Source organism: Atractosteus spatula, chromosome 24, assembly GCF_055471065.1.
Source record: "Atractosteus spatula isolate fAtrSpa1 chromosome 24, fAtrSpa1.hap1, whole genome shotgun sequence".
Lineage (NCBI taxonomy): Eukaryota > Metazoa > Chordata > Actinopteri > Semionotiformes > Lepisosteidae > Atractosteus > Atractosteus spatula.
Window position 1 is genome coordinate 14,102,078 of NC_142729.1, and position 17,346 is coordinate 14,119,423.

Below are 17,346 nucleotides of genomic sequence, written 5' to 3' on the forward strand. Positions count from 1 at the left end.
GGTGAAGGACAGAGAGTCACAGGACAGGGGGTGAAGGACAGTGAGTCACAGGGACAGGGGATGAAGGACAGAGTCACAGGGACACAAGTCTTGTGCAGATTCAGTGTGATTGAGCCTAAATAAGACCGCAGCCCCCACTGGGTCTGCCCCACAGGACAGATGCCTTGCAGGGGCTTCCCAGCACTTATATAGGGTCTCCCAATCTGAGTGCTTGTCCTGTTCTTTGATAAGGAACAAGGAATAGGTTTATTCCAGGCTGAAAAGAGAAGAGAGAAAACGCAACGTTTCCGCTCAGGTGTTCTTCGATATATAATTACTTCCTGTCCTGCTCTGGGCTCTGTCCTTTGACACGCAGCAGACATTGATCTGTTTTATCCTGTGTGGGGTGTTGGTGTGGGTGTGGGTGTGGGTCCTGTCTTTTGTTCTGTAGCGTTAGGTCACTGGGGCTGGTAAAACAAGTCAGCTTCATGGCATCTCAGCCTACCCCTTGTTTGAAGGCTAAATGAACAGACCCCAGCAACCCCTATCCACAGTGGGCTGAAGGGGTCATATTGCAAGGCTGGACATGTGAGATAATAATAATAATAAACTTTATTTTATATAGCGCCTTTAAAGGTGGCTTCTCAAAGCGCTTTCCAGAATGACAACAACAATAAATAAGAAGAACACACAAGATAAAACACAATGACAATACACAGAGGAGACCGTGGATGGAGGTATTAAGACAAGCAGAGGGGTGAAGAATGGAGCCAGTTCAGTAAAGGCTCTTCTGAAGAAGAGGGTTTGGAGTCTGGATTTGAAGGAGTTTAGAGAAGGTGACTCTCTGATATCCTTGGGGAGAGAGTTCCAGAGCTTGGGGGCAGAACAGGAGAAGGCCCTGTCACCCCTAGAGTGTAGACGGTCTTGGGGGGACAGTAAGGAGAGCAGAATTCGAAGAGCGAAGGTTGCGAGGTGGGGAGTAGGGCGATAATAGTTCAGACAGGTACTGAGGTGCCAAGCCATGTAGAGCCTTATAGGTGAGCATGAGGATTTTACAGTCCACACGGAATTTGACCGGAAGCCAGTGCAAGGACTCCAGGATAGGAGTAATGTGAACACTTGGACTAGACCTGGTCAGGATTCTGGCTGCTGAATTTTGGACATACTGCAGTTTGTTCAGAGTAGATTTAGATACCCCAGCGGGCAGGGCATTACAGTAGTCAATTCGAGAGAACACAAATGTGTTGATCAGCTTTTCAGCCCCCAGTTAGTGATAGCACAGGGCGTAGTCGAGCGAGATTTCTGAGGTGAAAAAAAAATGTTTTGACAATATGCTGCACATGTGGGTCGAATATTAAGCCAGAATCGAATATCACCCCAAGGATTTTCAATTTCGATTTTTACACGTCCCACCTCAGTCCCAAACAAAAGAAAACCTCACCAAGATCACAGAACTGCTCGTTTGATCTCCAGAACACAGGAGATAGAAATAAAAATAGGTGCTGGGTCTGTGGGTTTCCAATAGGGGGCGCTGAGCTGCGCTTAACGGCCCATCCAGACACCTGTACCCCCACCTGGATGAGGCGCCAGTCCGCTCCCCACACACCAGCTGACGCTCAGCAGGTGTGAGCCTGGCCAGTACCTGGAGGGGAGACTCCTGGGAAAGCTGAGGCTGCTGCTGGAAGAGGTGTTAGTGGGGCCAGCAGGGGGCGCTCACCCTGCGGTCTGTGTGGGTCCTGATGCCCCAGTATAGTGACGGGGGACACTAGACTGTAAACAGGCGCCGTCCTTCGGATGAGACGTAAGACCGAGGTCCTGACTCTCTGTGGTCATTAAAAATCCCAGGGTGTTTCTCGAAAAGAGTAGGGGTGTTACCCCAGTGTCCTGGCCAAATTTCCCCCCTGGCCTTTACCCATCATGGCCTCCTAATAACCCCCCTCTCTGAACTGGCTCCATCACTCTGCTCTCCTCCCCACTGAGAGCTGGGGTGTGGGGAGCGGACTGGCGCCTCATCCAGGTGGGGGTACACACTGCTGGGGGTGGAGGGGAGTCCCCATGACCCGTAAAGCGCTTTGAGTGGAGTGCCCAGAAAGGCGCTATATAAGTGTAAGCAATTATTATTATTATTATTATTATTATTATTATTACATTATTCTATTACAAAAAAAATAAGAAAAACATTGCCCCTCACTCTACCGCACCTGTCTAACACATAACGACATGTAACATTTCTAACGCATCACGAAACATCTCCCACTCAAGTGGGTTGTAAGAGCCAAGTGGGGTCAGGCCAATGTGACGTCTTTTAGGGTGTCTGGGAAGTTTGTGACGGGTCTGCTGTGTTCTGTATGATCTGTATGAGATTCTTGGGTGCTGAACAGAATACTGACTCATGAAGAGCACCCCCCCCTCTCTCCCAGCGTATTGCCTGTGTAATGGTGCCATATTCCCCAAATCCCCAAAAGAAATAAAAGTTACAAATTAAAGGAAGGTCAGGGGGCCTACCTACTGTGTCAAACGCTTTGTTTGATCATCTTGAGTGTTGTGGCGAAAGAGCTATTGACTCATGAAGAGCACCCCTTACCCCACTCTATTGCCTGTCTAATGGTTAAAAATTAAAAAAAATGATAATAATTAACCCCTGACCCTTGAAAATGTCTTCATGTTTACTAAGTAAAGCGCTTGGTTGAAACCTCATAGATGTCCTTCTTAAAAATCTGCAGAGTACAAAAGCTGATCTTTCCTGCTGTCAGCAGTATTGCATTATGTAGTGGCCTATTTATTATCTTTATTACCCCCAGCAGTGTGTACCCCCACCTGGATGAGGCGCCAGTCCGCTCCCCACACCCCAGCTCTCAGTGGGGAGGAGAGCAGAGTGATGGAGCCAGTTCAGAGAGGGGGGTTATTAGGAGGCCATGATGGGTAAAGGCCAGGGGGGAAATTGGGCCAGGACACCGGGGTAACACCCCTACTCTTCTCGAGAAACGCCCTGGGATTTTTAATGACCACAGAGAGTCAGGACCTCGGTTTTACGTCTCATCCGAAGGACGGCGCCTGTTTACAGTCTAGTGTCCCCGTCACTATACTGGGGCATCAGGACCCACACAGACTGCAGGGTGAGCGCCCCCTGCTGGCCCCACTGACACCTCTTCCAGCAGCAGCCTCAGCTTTCCCAGGAGTCTCTCCTCCAGGTACTGGCCAGGCTCCCACCTGCTGAGTCTCCAGTGGGGCTGCCAGTGGTGAGCTGCAGGGTGACAGGGCTGCTGGCTCTTAAGATGTATTTCCACAGGTCTTTCCTCCCGGGGGCTGTCAGGGTGTATAACACTGCCCTAGGACTAGGCTAGGACTGTTAACCCCTCATCTGCTCATCTATGGACAGCCTGTTGCACTATTGTACATGTTGGACACTGCATTAATATCCTATTTATACTGTGGTACTTTCAATCTGTATATACTTATGTGCATTTTGCCCATATTTTATTGCTTTCCAGTGACTATGAGCATATTCTGCACACACCTAACTCTATATATTTCCTTTTGTATTGCTGTACTTCATTGCTGAAGTATTTCATTGCAGTATTTCATTGAAATTCATCAAATTTCATTGCTGTACTATGAAATTTTTCTCATATGCCAGCAGCCATATCACCCTGCAGGTCCCCACTGGCAGCCCCACTGGAGCTCAGCAGGTGTGAGCCTGGTCAGTACCTGGAGGGGAGACTCCTGGGAAAGCTGAGGCTGCTGCTGGAAGAGGTGTTAGTGGGGCCAGTAGGGGGCGCTCACCCTGCAGTCTTTGTGGGTCCTAATGCCCCAGTATAGTGACGGGGACACTAGACTGTAAACAGGCGCCGTCCTTCGGATGAGATGTAAAACCGAGGTCCTGACTCTCTGTGGTCATTAAAAATCCCAGGGCGTTTCTCGAGAAGAGTAGGGGTGTTACCCCAGTGTCCTGGCCAAATTTCCCCCCTGGCCTTTACCCATCATGGCCTCCTAATAACCCCCCTCTCTGAACTGGCTTCATTACTCTCTGCTCTCCTCCCCACTAATAGCTGATGTGTGGTGCACACTGGTGGTGGTGGAGGGGATCCCCATTACCTGTAAAGCGCTTTGAGTGGAGTGTCCAGAAAAGCGCTATATAAGTGTAAGCAATTATTATTATTATTATTACTTAATTGATTTTAATTTTGAGTCTATTCTGATGTCTGTTTTTGCTCATCTTGGGCTGGGCTGCTGCAACACTTCAATTTCTCATCATTTTGGCATCAATAAAAGTCTCCTTGCTCTATCTCTCAATTAAATTCAATTCAATTCAAGGTGCTTTATTAGCATGACCGATGGGTACAATCAGTGTTGCCAAAGCAAATGAAAGTAATGATATTTACATGAAACAAAACAAAAATAGAAGTAAAATAAAATCTACAGACATATTACAGACATTTACAACAAAGACATATTATACAATATTGACATATTCTGTAGGCGGCTGGAGCATTATTGGGAGACAGACTCACTGTTCCTCAGGCTGTGACAGGAGATCACATACTGGGCTGCCAGTTCAACTGAGTTCCCTCCTCCCTCTCCCAGTAGGATTGGGACCCGTTGTGATTCTGGCAGGTGTGGGAACTCTGGGATTAGATTTCTGAATTTAGGGAAGAATGTTTCTCTAATCCCAGAGTATCTGTCACAGTGCAGTAGGAAGTGCACCTCTGTCTCTATTTCTCCCCGCTGGCAGTGGGAGCACAGCCTGTCCTCTCTGGACAGCCAGGTCTGCCTGTGTCGCCCAGTTTCTATGGCCAGGTTGTGGTCACTGAGCCTGTACTTCGTCAGGGTCTGTTTCTGTTTGTTATTTTTTATTTTGGTCAAATATTCAGCTAGTGTGTATTGTCTCTATCTCTCTCTCTCTGTCTGTTGTAAAGGTCTGTAGATTTCAGTTTTATGGTCATTGTATTGACACTGGTTTTACAAGCAATCTGGAGCTGTGCTTGAGGCAGGTCAGGGCTGGTTGAGGACAATCCCAGCTGGATTCAGCTCCTATCTTGTTTGAGTGCCATCAGCCCAGGCAGGAAGGCAAGGGGATATCTAAACAGGCTCTCTGGTGCAAATGTTTTCAATACAATCACCCTTTCAAAAACAAGGGAAATAAAAACAGAAAAAAAAACTAGGGAGATTGATGGTTTTTCTGAAGGAAAGCAATTTATCCTGCCTTTTCTTGCTTTTGTTATTAGTTTTCTATTCCTCCTGTTTTGTTCCTTTTTATAATAAAAAAGGAACTGTGTTTTAGATGGCGCCTTTAAAGTTGGCTCCTCCAAGCACTTTACAGAATAATTACAGAATTTTGGTGCTGTTGGCCAAATTTCTGTGGGCTTCTCCTTGTTTTTCCATCACCTCTATGGTTTCATATTCCCTGTCATATTTTTCCTGCGTTACTATTTTTGGTATCCCTCAGCTGTTGTTTTTTTTAAGATCAGATCACTTTATTGGCCATATACAATTTCTTGTATTAGGAATGTAATAATAATAATAATTGCTTACACTTATATAGCGCTTTTCTGGACACTCCACTCAAAGCGCTTTACAGGTCCTGGGGATCCCCTCCACCACCACCAGTGTGTACCCCCACCTGGATGAGGCGCCAGTCCGCTCCCCACACCCCAGCTCTCAGTGGGGAGGAGAGCAGAGTGATGGAGCCAGTTCAGAGAGGGGGGTTATTAGGAGGCCATGATGGGTAAAGGCCAGGGGGGAAATTTGGCCAGGACACCGGGGTAACACCCCTACTCTTCTCGAGAAACGCCCTGGGATTTTTAATGACCACAGAGAGTCAGGACCTCGGTTTGACGTCTCATCCGAAGGACGGCGCCTGTTTACAGTCTAGTGTCCCCGTCACTATACTGGGGCATTAGGATCCACACAGACTGCAGGGTGAGCGCCCCCTGCTGGCCCCACTAACACCTCTTCCAGCAGCAGCCTCAGCTTTCCCAGGAGTCTCCCCTCCAGGTACTGGCCAGGCTCCCACCTGCTGAGTCTCCAGTGGGGCTGCCAGTTGTGAGTTGCAGAGTGATATGGCTGCTGGCTAATGTGTCTTTTCACAGACCCCAACTTGCTCTCCAGGAGACACAAAGACAGGCAGAGAGAAGCTGGGGGTCAGAGCGCAGGGTCGGCCATTTATACAGCACCCCTGTAGCAGCTGGGGTGAAGGGCCTTGCTCAGGGCCCCAACTGAGTAGGATTCCTCTGCTGGCCGCGGGATTCGAACCGGCAACCTCCCAGCCACAGGCACTGATCCTGAGCCACAGTGCCACAGCAACGCCTGTTTTGGCCCGTGAGTCTCTTGCAGTTTCTCCTCAAACGTCTTTATCGTGTGGCGTAAGACTGTGCCTTCAGTTCTCGAGTTGTCTGGTGATTAATTCTGGTATTTTTTTCCCCCATCATTGAATCCAATCAAAATTGATTTATCCAATGCACAACAATACGGCGTGCAGCGGTAGTCGCTGGTAATGAAACGTCTGTTCTGCAAGCTCACAAAAATCACAAAATTCACAAAAACACAAAAATGAGGTTACGAAAATAAGGTTACATAATAGATGTAATAGAAATTGAATCAAACTCAATATGAATAGGGCTGTTATGTGTCCATGGTGTGTGCAATATATATCCAAGTAGTGCAGTTATGCTGAATACAGTGAAGACTGTGTGTCCATGAAGCCATTACAGGTGATCTGCTGAAGGAGCTGCAGGTTGGGTGTTTAGAAGTCTTATTGCCTGGAGGTAGAAGCTGTGCCGTAGTCTGTTGGACTTGGACCGAATGCTTCGGTACCGTTTACCGGACGGTAGGAGGGAAAGCAGTTTGTGACTGGGATGACTGGGGTCCTTGAGAATGGACCTGGCCTTCTTCAGACATCTAGCCGAGTAGATCTCCTGGTCTGGTAGCTCACAGCCGGTAAGGAGCTGCGCTCATGCGCTCACATTCCAGAAAGCAGGAAAAATCTTCGGACAAATTAGGTGCTCATCTCTCCGCCTCCAGTTCCTGTCGTGAAACAGTTCAATAACTTTTTTGGACCCCTCTAAATTCAGGCCTTAAAATCCTGGGATTGTTTTACAAACTCCTTCAAAGTCTACCGAGTAATTAAGTCAGTGTTTTTGGAGAAAATCATTAGCAAAAGGACAGAATTCTTCATTCAGGTGAGACAGGGCTGCAGTCAGACACTGTCCAATGCTTGTATAAATGAGTTACCGGAGAGCTGTCTACAGCACAGGCTGGAACAGTCTGTAGCAGCTGTGTTCACACTACACGACACAGAGATCACGTTCCTGGTCTACGCTGATGACCTGGTCCACAGAACAGGGGCTGCAGCAGAGCCTGGCACTGCTGGAGCAGTACTGTCAGACCTGGGCACTGCCAGCCCATCTGGACCCAGAGCAGGGTCAGGAGCAGAGCCTGGCACTGCTGGAGCAATACTGTCAGACATGGGCACTGCCAGCCCATCTGGACCCAGAACAGGGTCAGGAGCAGAGCCTGGCACTACTGGAGCAGTACTCAGACCTGGGCACTGCCAGCCCATCTGGACCCAGAACAGGGTCAGGAGCAGAGCCTGGCACTGCTGGAGCAGTACTGCCAGACCTGGGCACTGCCAGCCCATCTGGACCCAGAACAGGGTTAGGAGCAGAGCCTGGCACTGCTGGAGCAGTACTGCCAGACCTGGGCACTGCCAGCCCATCTGGACCCAGAGCAGGGTCAGGAGCAGAGCCTGGCACTGCTGGAGCAATACTGTCAGACATGGGCACTGCCAGCCCATCTGGACCCAGAACAGGGTCAGGAGCAGAGCCTGGCACTACTGGAGCAGTACTCAGACCTGGGCACTGCCAGCCCATCTGGACCCAGAACAGGGACTGCAGCAGAGCCTGGCACTGCTGGAGCAGTACTGCCAGACCTGGGCACTGCCAGCCCATCTGGACCCAGAACAGGGTTAGGAGCAGAGCCTGGCACTGCTGGAGCAGTACTGTCAGACCTGGGCACTGCCAGCCCATCTGGACCCAGAACAGGGTCAGGAGCAGAGCCTGGCACTGCTGGAGCAGTACTGTCACACCTGGGCACTGCCAGCCCATCTGGACCCAGAACAGGGGTTGCAGCAGAGCACACTGGACAACACTGCCTCTCCCACTGGGACACACACACACAACATGGCTCAGAACTTCAATTCAAAGTAGCAGCTCAGTAGAAGTGTGAAGTTTTGTTCTGTAAAAACACCACATAAAGTCAAAGGCACTTCAGATTAACACATGGAATGTACTGTATACCCAGCAATATTTCCATGCAAACATACAAAAATACAGATAACAGACGTGGTGACTCTTGAATCTTGAAAACTTCTTATATGGGAGTTACTGTACATGTCCGAAGTTTTAAAGACTTTGGAATGACAAAACTTAAAATAGTTGAATTAATGATAAACGTATCTCCCCCAAATTATTGTAAAAGGTGTCTTTTCCGACAGTGTGACAGTGTAGAGTATCTGCCTCTGGTTTAAAGGGGTTGTGTTTATTAGGTGAGGTTAAACATAATATATTTTGGGGGGTTTTAAATAGCATTCAACTGTATAAAACTTCATGTTCCCAGGAAAACATGCTTCAGATGGGTTGAGCCCATTGTGAGCACAACCCTTTCCATAGTAGTCAAGTTGTTTGAAGTTGTTGTTTGCATTAGGAGGGTGATAAATGAGCTGTAGGCAGTGTCTGTGTCTTTCGCTGCTTCTGATCTGCTGCTGTGGACACAATCTCACATCCCAAAAGCTGACCGAGTGGGGAAAAAAAGTACTTTTTTCTCAATTATACCACTGATGCCCAATCCATAAGTAACCTCTAAAAGGCCGAAGGATTATCACCACATCTGCTTTTCCAGCTCTCTGGGACACAATTAACGTTTTTTTCACCGATTAAGTCAAGGACAACAACAAAACTTTGCTCTTCCCAGAACTGTAAGTACCTTTTCCAATTGCATTAACTCGTCTCTGAGTTCGTCTGTATTTTACAGTGGCTGTTGGAGATTATTCTGTTTCTAAATTTCTCCCAGTTCTGAAACTGGTTGTTCATGGGCTGCAGCCCGTTTGAAATCACTAAATGCTTCAAGACTTCAACATGTATTAAAACTGAGGTCAAACGCTGACTTTGATATTCCACCCAACCATCAAAAGAGAGATAAAAATACCAGTTTCTCTGAATAAGAATCCAGTTCTCCATTGTACCATCTACCTGTTTGCAAGTGTTTCTAAATCTACACTACTGATATATTACAATATAACTAGTTAGAATTATAACATATTATATGAAGTATATAATACATCCAGTATAATAATAATAATAATAATAATAATAATATAATAAACTTTATTTTATATAGCGCCTTTAAAGGTGGCTTCTCAAAGCGCTTTACAGGATGACAACAACAATAAATAAGAAGAATACACAAGATAAAACACAATGACAATACACAGAGGAGACCGTGGATGGTGGTACTAAGACAAGCAGAGGGGTGAAGAATGGAGCCAGTTCAGTAAAGGCTCTTCTGAAGAAGAGGGTTTGGAGTCTGGATTTGAAGGAGTTTAGAGAAGGTGACTCTCTGATATCCTTGGGCAGAGAGTTCCAGAGCTTGGGGGCATAACAGGAGAAGGTCCTGAGGTCACCCCCAGAGTGTAGACGGGCTTGGGGGGACAGTAAGGAGAGCAGAATTCAAAGAGCGAAGGTTGCGAGCTGGGGAGTAGGGCGATAATAGCTCAGACAGGTACTGAGGTGCCAAGCCATGCAGAGCCTTGTAGGTGAGCAGGAGGATTTTACAGTACACAGGGAATTTGACCAGAAGCCAGTGCAAGGACTCCAGGATAGGAGTAATGTGAACACTTGCACTAGACCTGGTCAGGATTCTGGCTGCGGAATTACTGCAGTTTGTTCAGAGTAGATTTAGATACCCCAGCGAGTTGAGCATTACAGTAGTCAATTCGAGAGAACACAAATGTGTTGATCAGCTTTTCAGCCACAGTTAGTGATAGCACAGGGCGTAGTCTAGCGATATTTCTGAGGTGAAAACAATCATTATATACAGTATATTATATGTACATATATTATAAAGAGTATATAATACATCCTGTATATTATATGTACATATATGATAAAATACGGAGTATATAATATTTACTTATCTGGTCTTTGAGAAAATCCTTTTAAACCACAATGAACTGGAGCAGAGTTGGGGTTAGGTCAGAAGAGAGCATAACCAGTTGGTGATCAAACATGAAATAAAGGCTTTCATTCATGGAGACATCTCACAAGAAATGTTCTCCAATCAATCAATCAAGGTTTATTGATCGATGCACAACAATACAGCCTACAGCGGTGGTTGTCGGTAATGAAATGCCTTTCCCGCAAGCTCGCCAGGAGAGACAGGACAGAAGCTGATTAGAATTAAGGTTACAGAGTCGGATACAACAAATTGCAATTGCCAAATTATTATTATTGCTTACACCTATATAGCGCTTTTCTGGACACTCCACTCAGAGCTCTTTCCAGGTCATGGGGATCCCCTCCACCCCCAGCAGTGTGTACCCCCACCTGGATGAGGCGCCAGTCCGCTCCCCACACACCAGCTCTCAGTGGGGAGGAGAGCAGAGTGATGGAGCCAGTTCAGAGAGGGGGGTTATTAGGAGGCCATGATGGGTAAAGGCCAGGGGGGATATTTGGCCAGGACACTGGGGTAACACCCCTACTCTTTTCGAGAAATTAGGACCCACACAGACCACAGGGTGAGCGCCCCTTGCTGGCCCCACTAACACCTCTTCCAGCAGCAGCCTCAGCTTTCCCAGGAGTCTCCCCCTCCAGGTACTGGCCAGGCTCACACCTGCTGAGCTCCAGTGGGGGCTGCCAGTTGTGAGTTGCAGGGTGATATGGCTGCTGGCTAAATATACTGAGCTCCATCACGAAATTATTCCTTTGAATACCTTTATTTGTAAGCCATTGTCTTGATTAAATCATTCAACGGCCTCAATTTTTAAGGGCTTGGGATAGAAGCAGGATTTGCAGAACAGTGTGTGTCATTTTTAAATACACCGCCGGTTGAGAGTTTCAGAAGAGACATTTCTAACCTCTTATTCCTACCATATCTCCTTGTGTTACTTATTTGCGTAAATCTTGTAATTTGTAAGCAGGTGTGAGTCTGGTCAGTACCTGGAGGAGAGACTCCTGGGAAAGCTGAGGCTGCTGCTGGAAGAGGTGTTGGTGGGGCCAGCAGGGGGCGCTCACCCTGCAGTCTGTGTGGGTCCTAATGCCCCAGTATAGTGACGGGGACACTAGACTGTAAACAGGCGCCGTCCTTTGGATGAGATGTAAAACTGAGGTCCTGACTCTCTGTGGTCATTAAAAATCCCAGGGTGTTTCTCGAGAAGAGTCGGGGTGTTACCCCAGTGTCCTGGCCATATTTCCCCCCTGGCCTTTACCCATCATGGCCTCCTAATAACCCCCCTCTCTGAACTGGCTCCATCACTCTGCTCTCCTCCCCCCTGAGAGCTGATGTGTGGGGAGCGTTCTGGCGCACTATGGCTGCCGTCGCATCATCCAGGTGGGGGTACACACTGGTGGGGGTGGAGGGGATCCCTATTACCTGTAAAGCGCTTTGAGTGGAATGTCCAGAAAAGAGCAACAGAAGTGAAAGCAATTAATATTATTATTATTAAATGTGGCCTATCCCAACACAACAAAGATGATACTATGATGTCTATTATAGAAATGTTGATTTCTGTCCTCTATTATTTGATTACAAATGGTAGGAAACTGTTAAGTCTGTAAAACAAGCTAGGGATAAATTAGAAGATCATACTACCATGTTTATTATAGCAATCTTTATTTCTGTATATTAATGAGTATAAACAGTAATAATACAAAACTAGCTAGGAAAAACAGATATATTGGTTTGCTGCTGCCTACGTGTGATAACCCCATACATACATATCTGTAAATGATAAATAAGCTGTCCATAATAAATATCCATATACCAGATAATAATGTTATTAATGCACGGAATACCGTAGTTGTAAACGAAGTAATCAGTATTCAGTTTTAATCATGCACATTTAAGTACCGTTCAGTGATTAAGAGGAGTGATTAATACGAGTCGCTGCCTGGGGGGAAAAACGTTATATTATATTATTATATTATTATTATATTACATATTGAAAACGATGATGGCCAGGCTGAGAGGCGTCTGCGATGATCCTGCCAGCACACTTGTTAGTCCTGGAGATGTAAAGGTCCTGGAGGATAGGCAGGTCACAGCCTGTCCGAATAAATACCTTGTTGAATGGAATTCAAAATTCTGGTCCGAGATGTTTTCATCATAGGCCACTGAAACGGCAATTCTGTAATAACTCCCATAATAAAAGGGTAGGGTCCCGCAATAGGGAAAGACAGAAACAAGATAATTATATGAACGACTGTCACACTTTTTAACATCCATGTGGTGTTGAATGTCAACGATGTCTCAGCTTCGCTCTCCCATGTGCTTTTGTGATTTTGCAGATCGGCTGCGATGCCACGTGTTAGCAGAGGACGGGGGTCAGGGAGACCAGACCTCTGGGCCCAGGCCGGTGGAGTTCGGAATCTGATCCGCGAATTCTTGAAGTGCTCCAAGCTGGAAAAAAGAATGCACTGGCAGGAGAGTATTTGGTCCGCACTGGCACAGCGAGTCTTTGGAGAGGTCAGTCTCAACCACAAGAAGTGGTTGTCGGTGGTCTGGCACGAGGACAGGAAACAGGTCAGAACCCAAGTGCTCAGGGCCTGGGAGCAGAGGAGGAGGATCAGTAAGGATTCCGAACCGGAGGATAACGCACAAGCGGAGCTCCAGAGATCATCAGCGGATACGGACGATCCACAGGCAGGCGTGAGCCCGGAAGGCACTGACGGCAGTGGACCGACCGAGGCGGAGAATACGGGTGTAGCACCGGGAGGGAAGCACGCGGAGCACGGTGAAAATTCCGGGAGCGCGGGCGTGGCTGGGGAGTCACCGCAAGGAAACAGGGAATCGAGAGAGACAATCCGGGGGCGGAAAACATTCCAAATGTACCTGAAGGCCGAACAGTGGAGACAAATCGTGCCTGGGAAAGGCGCGACTCAGCTGCGACGGCCCTGGACCCAGGTCTTGTATCGCGAGTTCCAGAAGATTAACACCGGCTGCCCAATAGCCTTCAGGCACCAACATGTCAGGACACCGCACAGCAGGGGAAGGACGGCCTTCCTCGTGGTAAGAGCCATCTGTACCTCCCGAGCTTGTAAGGCCAAATACGTCATGACAATGAGAGAGAAGCCAGCGGGCGGGGATGACCTCGCGCTCGATGTTGTCCGAATCGGGCAGACACAGCACAGCCAGGGGGGGGAGAAATTCCAACAAGCCCGCCGACGTTGGGGGAGGACCGCCCGTGGCACAAGTCCGGCTGCCGAGACTGGGACCGGCTATCCGCCTGAGCCACTAAAATGGGATACCCTGAATGCCACCTTATCGGAGTTCCGGAGCGCCGCATGGCTCCAATATGATCTGGCTCTGGAATTGATTTTGACTCGGGAGATCATGAGGGACTACGACATAGATCACGTCCGGTGGCCGGGATACATACAGGTTTTGCTGATCAACCTGTTTACCACCTATCTTTACACCGAACAGGGAATGGGGATTCTGGCTGCCCATCTAAAGAAGGAGGAAAAGGTGTGCCTTCACCTGGGGGTGATGGGAGGAGTAGCCAGACCACTTCCCCTGCAGGAACAAAGGATTCTGTACTACTGCCTCACGTTACCAGGAAGTGGGAAAAACAAGCCCCCGTTGCCGGTGTCGGAAATGTTGACGGAAGACCACACCGTGGTCCCTGTGAAGAACTGGCTCCAAAAATTCCTGTTCGACATGGACACCTGCGCCGCCGGGAGGGTGCAGCAAGTCGAAACCGACTACCGCTGGGTCCTGATCCACAGCGTGCTCGACACCTCCAACGGGGACACCGTCCCGGCATACCTGGCCCGCGCCATGAAAGTCTGCCGCGGGGAACTGACGAGCGCAGAGCTGCGGACCTTCACCGTCCTGCACCTGTGCCCCGCCCACCTGCTGAAGGCCGTCGCTCGCGCGGTGCGGGAGAGGACCGCCGACGCCGGGCGGCGAGACCTGGCCCGATCGTGCTTGCCCTCCTGCAGAACAGCGCCTCTCTGGACATGGCTAGGAACGTCTTCAGGCACATGTGCTTCGTCTTCTCCGCCCGGCGGTCCACCGGCCCAGTCGAGGCCAGCCTCGCCTTCCTGAACGCCCACGTTTCCCAGACACGGACGCCGGAGCTTGCGGAGACGGAGGGCGAGGTCGGGAAAGCGCCCACAACAAAGAGAACCATCATGGGCCGCTCCCCTTTCACTGCTGAATTTCAAGCTATATATAAGGATAGTACATCGGGTGAAAGAGACGAAGACGCTGGAACCGCTACCAGTGCAAACCCCTATTTCTTTGACGAGATCATTCCTTTCCTGTTGGACAACTACATGAGATTATTTCCCCTCTGGAGCGGAATTTTGCTGGGGGACTTGGGAAGGTACGCTTCAGACCGCAAAGAGGACGTCCCAGAGGAGAGGGAGGCGCAGGCAGGAGGCGCCGCGGAGTGTCGGTGGGAGACCTGGTCGACAATTGTCAAGCATTCGATCCTTCAGCCCAGGAAGAAACGGAGTCCAGCAGAGTTTCTCCAGACAATGAGGAAGGCCCTCCAGGGCCGGTACAGGGAACACGTGCTTCGGAATGCCCTCCCAGAGGAGGCCTTGAGGGGGCCCCCTTTCAGCGGCCTCACTCCGGCACCCGAAGAAAATCTGGAACTCTGAAAATGATCGGTGGGCAACGAGGGTATCGGAGGTAGCACCGGTATTCTACAGCGCACCGCTCGCAATTCCCATCATCCCCCACCCCGCCAGAAGAAGAGAGATAAGGTAGAAGGAGACGTCGATTTTAAACATTGAAACGAGGGGCCCAACAGCAACTGCATGCAAGTACAGCGGGGGAAAGCAGCAACCCCTGTCAGTAGCCATATCACCCTGCAGCTCACCGCTGGCAGCCCCACTAGAGCTCAGCAGGTGGGGAGCCTGGCCAGTACCTGGAGGGGAGACTCCTGGGAAAGCTGAGGCTGCTGCTGGGAGAGGTGTTAGTGGGGCCAGCAGGGGGCGCTCACCCTGCAGTCTGTGTGGGTCCTAATGCCCCAGTATCGCGACAGGGACAGGTGTTACACTTTACGTCCTGTGCTCATATGCAGGTGGTTCACACGAATACGTGTTGAGCAGTATTTCTCGCATTGTGAATTTCATGTTCCGCAGTATTCCAGTTGGTGCGGAATTGTGTGTTTCCCTTGCAAAGGTTTTGACATCAGAATCTTTGTGTCTGGAAAATGGCGCAAAAATGGAAAAATCTCAAAGGCGTTTCACGCAAACGTTACTGACGTTCCAGAATGAATGTCGGACTTCGAGCTATCTTTACCGCGGTCGACACGACCGAAGATATTTTCCCAGACAGAATAATTGCGGTAGCTGTGCGCTGTATGTCTGTCTCACACAAAAAATATATATATATTCGGGTGTAATTGCGTTGTACGCGATATGGTAACCATGAGACAGATTGTTGATTACGAGCTGGCCATCAGTGGTGTTCAGAATATTTAGATTTTATAGAACTGTTTTTCCTCGAAATTGTATGCCTTGTCTTTTTGTCAAATTGCATTTCCCGAAAATTGTGTTAATTGAAAATTCGTCTCGCTTGGGAATCTGCACATACGGAGCGGTTTAAGATACGTGTATTGGATCACGCTGGAGGAAGGGGTAAATCCCCAGAGGTTTCCTTACAGTTAAAGGAGGTTTTTCCTCCATCCAGTGCTGTGCGGCATGTTTCTGTAGACAACAAATGAGTGGCAATGAGTATTTCAACAGACATCGCAATAAATCTGATCTATTTTAAGAAATAATTGTGTTTTTTTTTATTTAAATATTAGTGCAGATGTACCGTTCACCACACGGTGTCAGTCTGGCAACAGGAAGTTGTCTGCAAAGACCAGCAGCTTTAGGGAAGATACAAGTCTGATCAAACCAAGATGATTTTTGTAATTACTTATGGGTCTTCAGATTACATTTCATCCACTTTTGGAGACCCAGATGTTTTTGTTTGGTCCGGCACGAGACTTTTCCCTATCCAGCGCCGTTGCGTCAATCAGGCAAGAGCAAGTGACACAAATACACCAAAGACATTGGCCAGGACACACGAGTGAATGAACAAAAGTCATTTTCTATCAGGCGTGGGTCTCTAGATCACATTCCAGCCCGTTTGGAGGATGCACACAGTTTTTGTTGGGCCAGAAAGGTTGTTTTACAGGCTTTAAAGAACAAGTTTTTTAAACATTTTTTTAAGAAATGTTTGTAGAGAGAAAAAACATATGGAAACTTAGAATGAGCTTTCCTGTGTGAATTTGCTGTATAAAACTCATTGCATTTACCATCTCGGTGGAGAGGTTACTCACAGATCTGTATGAGAGGTTGCTCTCAGGTCTGCATGGTTATATCCTCTCCATGCACATGAATAAAGAGACTCTGCTTGACCACACCTAACCTGAGTGAAGACTTTTCTTCAACACAATATAGTGTCCCCATCACTATACTGGGGCATTATGACCCACACAGACCACAGGGAGAGCACCCCCTGCTGGCCCCACTAACAGCAGTAACCTTAGTTTCTCCCAGGAGGTCTCCCATCCAGGTACTGGCCAGGCTCACACCTGCTGAGCTTCAGTGGGGCTGCCAGTGGTGAACTGCAGAGTGTTATGGCTGCTGGCTATAAAGATGTGCTTTTCTTTCTGCAGACATGCTGGTAGGTTAATTGCCTCCCATGAAAATTGGCCCTGCTGTGAATGTGTATCCCTGTGTCTGTGTGTGTCCTGTGATGGACTGGCGTCCCCTCCCAGGGTGTACCCCGCCGTGTGCCCATTGCCTGCTGGGATAGGCTCCGGCTCCCCCCGAGACCCTGAATTGGCTGAAGCAGTTGGAAAATTGATAGATCATTTAACAGACAAGCTATTCTGACCTAGATGTTCACGTGCTGCACTGTATTGTATGGAATACCATCATTTGTCGTTGGGATAAGGAGTATCTTAAACTCGACGATCTCAGTGTGAATTTATTTACCCTTAATCGTGTTCGGGTTTTAAGGTTGTAATTTTAATGTTGTTGACGGAGCAAGGTTAAGTTCCAGTTTAGGGAATGGTTGAAGGCTTATAATAATAATAATTGCTTACACTTATATAGCGCTTTTCTGGACACTCCACTCAAAGCTCTT